General features: G+C 30.8%; 1 pseudogene; it reads right to left on the minus strand.

Annotated features, from left to right (window-relative positions):
- Positions 1-934: 934 nt before the first annotated feature.
- Positions 935-7,929, minus strand: LOC127122194 (uncharacterized; annotated as a pseudogene).
- Between the last annotated feature and the right edge of the window lie 860 nt (positions 7,930-8,789).

The following is an 8,789-nucleotide window of genomic DNA, read 5'->3' on the forward strand; positions in this document are numbered from 1 at the left end:
ATAATATGATGATATTTGAAGTTTACCTAAAGAAATTTGATCAATTGGTGAGATAGCTTGTAGAAGAAGTTACTCAAGATACCCAGTCAAATTAGGGTTTCCAAGGCAAATCACTCTCAAACTCTTGAAGCAAACTTGATCAATATAATATGTAGAAGCAATTGGGACTCATATATGATGCTTATAACCATTTTTGAATTGATTCTTGATTGTGCTCTTTGTTCATGAGGGTCTTAAACCCTAGATATGATCAATGAATCAGTGAGATCATGTCCCAACCTACAAAAAGAGTTAAACAGATACAAAGACATATTTTTGGTATTTGGTTAGTAAAATGATAATATACAAGTATGATATAATCACAAAGTGCTTGGTGATCTCTCCCAAAACAAACCCAATGAAGAAAGGGGTAAGGAGGATGCCAAGGTATGATCCCCATGCTAATGCTTATGATGAAATTGCATGAGGGATCTTAGGGTCAAAATTGGGGTCTTACAGTATGATCTCAAAGGAGTGTACCAATTCAACATTTTCATTCATAGAGAAACAAAAATGGTGGAGTTATTAGCTTCTCTACTAATAACTAAAATGGTGGAGTATAAGACTTACTAATATTGAAGCTACTTCCTACCACTCTTTTCAATTTTCATAATCTTGTTTTATAAGAGCTAGAAACATAGTAAACCTACACAATTTTAAAATGTCAAAATATTTCAATAACAAAGCCATAAAATCAAAAGGTATGATCAAACAACAAAACATGAGATTCATTTATGATCAAACAAAACAAACTCAAATATGGTTATGATCCAACAAAGCAAACTCAAATTTAGATTACACATAAATAAGAAAATAAGTTCAAGTAACCAAATCAAACGATGTTGAGGTTTTCAAAATTCAGTAAAACCAATGCAATTGTCACCATTAAACCCACTTAGAGCTTAATATCCAAGTCCAACTCTTTAATTTCACCATCATTTATACTTGTACCCTCTCCATCTTTCTCTTTCTTTTCTCCCTCCCCTTTTGATTCTTTCAAATTTCCTCTCATTACAATGTTGCCAGATGGAATAGGACCTGATGATGATATGGGATGTTGTAACATAGAAAATGGGCCCATAAGACATGCCTGACCAAGAATCATTTGCAACTCACTATAACTATTTACAGGAAAAGTACTAAAGAATTTTTTGGCTTCGAATAATTCATTCTCATTAGTTCGATTGAAATAAATTGTCAATGGACTCACCAACCCTTGAGAGTATCCATACTAATTTTGCTGTGAAGAGAAAGAGTTGTTTGCATCATTAGCCCTTCTTAAATAGTTTGCATCTTGTGAAGGCCAAAATTCCATTTGGCTTGAACTTGCACCAACACTAATATCCTTTGAAATTGAAGCCACATTTTTTTCCAAAAATTGCGGTGTTGTGATCGTGGAGTTCTATTTTCTACCACCACCTAATTGCAAGTCATAATTTTATGGGAAAAGATTACTTTAAATTATTTAAATCATCCAATGAAATTTAAAGAAAAAACAATTCAAATTGATCTGCAATTTCAAAATTGTTAACCCTAGGTGACGAAATTAAAATTGATCTAACGCAATTTAAATTCATTAAAGTACAAAATTATGTGACTCACTAGGAATAACGTGACGAAACCTTGCATGCCCAATGATTTTCCGTTTTCCATCCTGAGGTATTCCACCTTGTGTATTTTTAGGTAAAGATTCCAAATGAAATTGTTCAAGGCTAAGAACACTTGTATCTTCAAAAACACTCTTTGCAAGACTATGTAAAGCCTTAGCCTGAAATACATTAAGTTGAATAAAATAGTATACATTATAAGTAAACAATAATTCTTAAATCTACGTGGCTTGTTATTAATTTGGTCATACCACTTGGTAATGTCTTGAGTCTTTGTCATTATAATACATAGCATTGAAGCACAATCGATACACATCAAACTAAATAATATGAATATTCAATTGAAAATATTTTACAAATCAATATATAAAAATGTAAATGGTCATTGCTAATATGATAATTTGTTAATCATTAACCTTAAATGAATCCATGCTCATATAATGTTTCATGTTTATTTTAGCTCTTATTGTTGCAAAATCCAACGGTTTATGGGCCCCTGTTGAAAAAAATAAACATCCATTTATAAAAAAAACTTATCTAACATTAATAAATCTAAATAGAAAAATAATAATAAGTAATAAATGGAAAGAACTTACATTTGGATTAATAGGTTTAGAAAATAACTCATATGGGTCACTCCTACATGTTTAAATAAAGCAATCAATATAACATTAAAACGACTCACTAGATTGTTTACATTAAAAGAGAAAAATCATAAATTTATATAGTTTATACCTTTGCAGTACATCAAGAAAAAATTCAAGTATGTTTTTTTTGGGCATAGTGTATGACACTGCATGATACAATAGTTAGTGCTTCTATATATTAGTATAAAACTTTCAACCAAAAGAAATGAAAATTAATGTGAAAAATATAAAATTTATATGAGATGATTAGTTTAACCAAGTTTACCATTTGTTTGTAAAGTACTTCCCCTTTCAGGGTGGTAGTGTCCGTCCTGTATGAATTTAAACTTTAGGATAGGGAAGAAAATATCAATAAACATATAAGAAAAATATAGTAAATAAGAATTTCTTCTTCAAAAGGTAAAGTACAAAGACATGATGTTGAATAATTTCCTCCTAATTCTAACTGTTTTACCCCTGAGCTAAATAAGAAAAATATAGCAAATATCACTAAAACGTTATTGTAGACAGTTAAAAGTGGATATGGTTGTTCTTCGAGAGACTAGATATAGTGGTTTCAAGGCTTATAAGTTAAAGTGAATTTTATAAAAATTGGGGAATCGAGGTGTGAGGTTTCTCATGAGTTATTTGTTTGATATGGAACATAGGCAACTTACACAATACTTTATTTCAAGAAAATTACTATTTTCTCATGTTAATATTGGTGATAATGATACTAAAAAATATCTACTAATGATGGTTTATGTTATCCCTAAATAGATGAAGAGAAGGAAGATGTGAAAGGAGATGAAGAGGTTAGCCCAAGAATCTCAACACCTTGGATGGTACTATGTGATTTTAATTCGATAAAGGAGCCCAAAGATAGAAAAAAGGTGTGTAGATCAACTGGTCTAGATACATAGAGTTTGGTGATTGGATTAATGATTCTCAAATTATGGAGGTGATTGTGACGGGTTAAAAGTTATTTGGAAAGGACAAAGATGGGAGTGAAGATATCATATTCTTAAAAAGCTTGATCGGGACATTTGTAATGTTGATTAATACTCAACTTTCCAAAAGGATTTTCCAGAGTTTTACCTCGAGTCTAATATGGCCATCATCCAATGATTCTTATGTTATAGGGGGCCTAAAATTCCTCTGAATCATTCCTTTATATTTGAAGAGGCTTGACATATGCATGATAGATTTGATCCCTGGATACGTGAGAAGTGGATTTGTGGGTGAGAGTTGGTTACGTTGTTAGATGGTATGACTACTCTTATTAATGAGTGGAATAAAAATACTTTTTGTAAAAACTTTAAGTGGAAGAAGGAGATCATATCTAGGATGAATGTAATTCAGAACAGTTTGCACTATGGTTATAGTAGATACCTGGAGGTTTTCGATTGTGATATTCATGACCAATTAGCTCAAACTCTTTATTAGGAAGAATATTTTTGGTTTCAAAAGTATATAGGAAAGTGGATTACATAGGGGATTGTAAAACTAAATATTACCACACGACTCTTAGAGATGAGAATAGATAGTGGGAATTTGAACCTTATAAACTAACAGATGGCAAGACGTCATTTTTCTGAGCTTTTTCATGAAGATCTAGAGTTTAAGGAGCCCATTATTTCCTTACACGGTATCCTTCCATTTCCCTTTGCAATGTGATATATAAACTAGTCACTAAAAGTGTGGTGAACTATCTGAAACATGTATTGAATACTAGCATTTCTCTACATTAGTCTAGCTATATCATAGGAAGGAATATTCACCATAAAATTATTATAGTCCATGAGATGATCCATGCGATGAAAATGATGAAGAATAAAAAGGTTTTTATGTTAATAAAGATCAATTTTGAAAAAGCTTGCGATGGATTGAATTAAAAGTTTATCACTCAATGTTTCCAGGACTGGAATTTTCTTGAAGAATTAATTAATTTAATTTATCATTGAATATATTTTTTGTTTTTCAATTTTTTATGGAATAGAGACAAGCTTGATAAATTTGCTCTATCGAGAGGTATTTGCTAATGTGAGTTCGTTTCTCCATATCATTTTGTTATCTGTGTGGATCATTTGTCGCATTTTATTGATGATTACATTGATAAAGGTTATGGAAAACATATGCGTGCGAGGCGTGGGGGACCTATGGTCTCTCACCTCCTTTTTTCAGAGTCCACTACATAGCAAAATTATTTCAGAAACATTGTTTGTATCAATTTTGTCAAGCCTCCAACCAAAAGATTAATTTTGATAAGGCTTAAGTTTATTTCTCAACCAATATAGATTTCCATAATTGTCAATAGATCACACATCAAACAATTTAGACAGAAGACGCCCCCCCCCCCCCCCCCCCCCCCAATGGTAGATTTTTAAAAATAGGTTATGGTATATCACTAAGAAGGTGCAAAGGCAAGTAAGTTACTAGAAACATCATTGCTTGAGCTTGGCGGGTAGAATTAACTTGTTTCAATCAATGTTAAGTTATATCCTTTAATTTTATATACATTGTGAAAAAATACCTTTTACAATTTGTAATAAGATGGAAAAATGTCAAAGCGGGTTTATCTAGGGAGACATAAAGATGACCCGCGAGGTTCTTCTATTTATATGGATTGTTTGTCGCATTTTGGTGTCTTAGGCATCAAACAAACTCAGATAATGAATGATGATTTTATGTTTAAAATTATTGGAATTTATTGACTAACCCTAATGATTTATTGTGTCAAGAGCTCATTAACAAGTATGGAAAGAATCAAAACTTGTTGGAAAATATTATACAAGTCGGAGGATTCCCTATTATGGAAATCATTAGCAGAGTTGTAGGACAAGTTTCAGAAGAGTATTAAGTGGAAGCTCATGGACGACACAAAGCTCAATTTTTTGCTTAACCAATGAACTCCATCAAAGCAACCATTTTTCTTCATTTTTTTCCAAGGGAATATGATTGTGGATACCACCTTGACGGTAAAAGACATGGTCAATATAGAACGTAATTGGAATCTTAAGTCACTTCAAAGTTGGTTCACTAATTAATTGATTAATCATACTTTTCTAGTCCTCCTCCTTTTCGTGATGTTGGTTCTGAAAAAGTTTTAGGGTACAGTGATATAGAGATTATAATTTTTATATGGGTAATGCATAGAGTTATCTAGCTTCGTATCTGAACGTTCTTGATCTGGATATAGGATGAAATATAATTTGAAAGTGGAAATCCCCCCAATGAATCCAAACATTCACCTAACTTATGATCCATTAGATACTTTTGACAAACTCGAGGCACCAGAAGTGGAACCTGAGAATCACTACTGATTGAAGCTGATGTAGGGATAACGAATACATTGAGTCATGTCATTATGAAGGAGATATAATCATACATGTTGTGAAGGAGATCAAGAATAACAATTGTGTGCATGCCAATGATAATTCCTTAAACTCATATATCAAACATGTTCATTGGCATCACTAGAATAACAATTGGATTAAGCTCAATTAAGATTATATTTATAAGAAGTTTATTCCCATGACCGAATATGGAGGCTTATTAAGGGATTCCTCTAGAAATTGGATGAAGGAATACGCATGGAAAATGATACTCTTACTACGAAATATGGGTAGTGTTGCAAGGGATGGAGTTATCTTAGCAAGAGAGATTTAAAAATCTAGTGGCCGAGAGTGACTCTAAGGTTATGATAAATATGGTCGGTCAACCCGGAGATCATGGAGGACAAGAAAATCCCAAGATTAGTATATAGAATAAAAAAAATGGCTCAAAAGGGTTTGCAGATCAAGTTCAACCATTCTTGGTGTGAAGAAAATCGATGTGAAGATTGACTAACAAACTATAAACTTACATTGAACAAATATGATCTATTCATTCTTCTTAATCTCCCAATGAATGATGTGTATATTACATTAGTTGATGACATCTCTAAGTTCTTATTCACTACACCTATTAGAGTTTCTTCTTAGTTCATTTTTTTCTTAGTCTAATTTAGGCCTTTAGGCCCCTTTTTTTTCTAAAAAAAAAAGAATAGAAAAGGATGATTAAGAAAGGGCAAGGTGTTTGGGATAGACATCATGTCTAATAAAGTGTGGATTTTTTTTGGAGATAAAGGTATTAAGTGTCTCTCTAAACTTTTTAAACAAAATTAGGATGTTAAATAAAATGTCAATTGAATAGAGAAGACTCAATTTAATTATGATCTACAAGAACACGAGGGATAAAAAAAACTATGAAAATTATAAAGGATTAAACATATGAGACACTCCATGTACTTATTGAGAAAGATGATTGAACAAAGACTACGAAAAGTGACTCTAGTTACTGATAATAAATTTGGTTTTATCTGTGAGAGGTCAATCATTTAAGTGGTCTATTTACTATTCCATGTTATGGAGCAATATCATATGGATCAACTATACTTGCATTTAATTTTCATGGACTTGGAGAAGGAGTATGACAGGATGCCTAGCCAAAGTTTATAGAAAGCCAAAGAGAAAAAAGTATAAGAATTGTCTATGTTTGAGTTATCCGAGACATATATAGAGGGTATCGACTAGTATGAACACGTGATGAAGAGACAAACGATTTTCCCATAATAATATGGTTGCACAAAGATTCAAATCTAAGGAAAATCATTTCTAATGTAAAGGTGAAAGTTGGAGTTCGTATGGTACCACAAGTTATACGATTTAAATATCTTTAGTTGATAGTACAAAATGTTGGAAAAAAATGAGGAGATATAAACAATCGAATTCAAGTCGAGTGGTTGAAATGGATAGGGGCGTCAAAAGTTTTATGTGACACGAAATCACACTCGAGCAAAGGATTTTTTTTTACAAAACTATAATATTTGTGATGTAGTACATGATAGAATGTTGGACAATTAATAACCAATACAAGAATAAAATAAGTGTATAAAAAATGAGGATGATGTGTCAGATGTGTGTTAAGACGGGAAGAGATAAGATTCAAAATAATAATATCATAGGAGAAAGTTTAGGATATCATCTATAATAAAAAGGATGGTGGAAAAGGACTAAGGTATTTGGGCATGTAGAGGGAGAGGAAGACACAAAACTTTAAGAGAAGCTACTAAAAAAATATATTGATATTAATGAATTAATGTAACTATGATATTTGATACAACATTATAGTTGAATTTAATCCATGTAATAGACACCACTTAGTGGGATAGGTTTGATTCGTTTGTTATTGTTGTGATTGTCGTCATTCTAAATAATGTGAATTTCACGTAGTAGAATCTTTGAGATTTCTCTCATTAATAAAATAAATATATTAAAAATTATGCGCTAAAAGTGTGATGCTTATATTTCATAAAGAAAATTTCAACGTAAATAAAGACAAGAATGAGAATTAACAACCTTGACTGATGGGATCATTTGCAGATGACGTGGTGTGTTGTATGTGAACCCCATTTTCTTGATCGAAAAATTTCGATCATTGCCATCCTCGTCAAAGCTTGTGTTGGTTGAGTCTTTATTTCTTTTTATTTCTTCTTTTCCATCTTCTAAAGTTATATTTCCTTGACTCCTTCTCTTCTTTTCATTTTGCTTTGCATCATCTTCAAACCCTATTGTTTTTGTTTCTTTAGACTCTGATACATATATGTGTGAAGGCATAACTTAACTTACACATATCCAACATTTTGAATTGTCTAACAATACTTAAAGATATAAATAAAACATAAACTTAAACTTGATTATATGAATTGATTTATAGTAAGATTCATAATTGTGTAGAAATGAAGAGAAGTTAGCTAAAATTATAAATAAAAATAGGATGATTAAGATATTCAATGACTCAATCAATTAGTTGAATCATTAGTTCCACTACAAAACTTATTAGACTAACCAACTTTCATTGTTTCTCATACACTTATAATAAATTTTAACATAATCTTACTTATTTAATGTTTTTCTTATAAATAAATAAACAAAAATCCAATATATAAGAGGATCTATTCTTGAGATTTAACACTTAGCCACTCAAAAGCAAAACTTTTTTCCTTTCTCTTTGATCTCTAAAATGTCTAAGTTTTATAAAAATAATATGTGCAACATTTAAAGTATTAGATTTATGTATCTATTGAATATGAGTTTTATCTATAAAAAAACATGTATGATTTTTGTATTTTACTCCGCCTTTTTTAGATTCTAATTGTTATTTATAAAATTAATAGTTAAAATGAGATTCAATAATCAGATATGTTAGATGAAATAAAAGAAGGATACACACACAAAAGGAGAATATTTGAAAAGAAATTGAGCAATTAAAATTTAACTACATAAGTGAATTGAGCAATTAAATTTTGCGACATCAAATTGGATTGATTATAAAATTATAACAACATCAAGTAAATTAAACAATTAAAATTTCCGACCCCACACATAAAGGAATTGATTACTAAAACTAAACACAAAAGTAGTTGATGAAAACATACATATGAAGTAGACTAGATCAACTCACAAATAAACAAATG

The sequence above is a fragment of the Lathyrus oleraceus genome, chromosome 2 (genome assembly GCF_024323335.1).
Source record: "Lathyrus oleraceus cultivar Zhongwan6 chromosome 2, CAAS_Psat_ZW6_1.0, whole genome shotgun sequence".
NCBI classification, from domain to species: domain Eukaryota; kingdom Viridiplantae; phylum Streptophyta; class Magnoliopsida; order Fabales; family Fabaceae; genus Lathyrus; species Lathyrus oleraceus.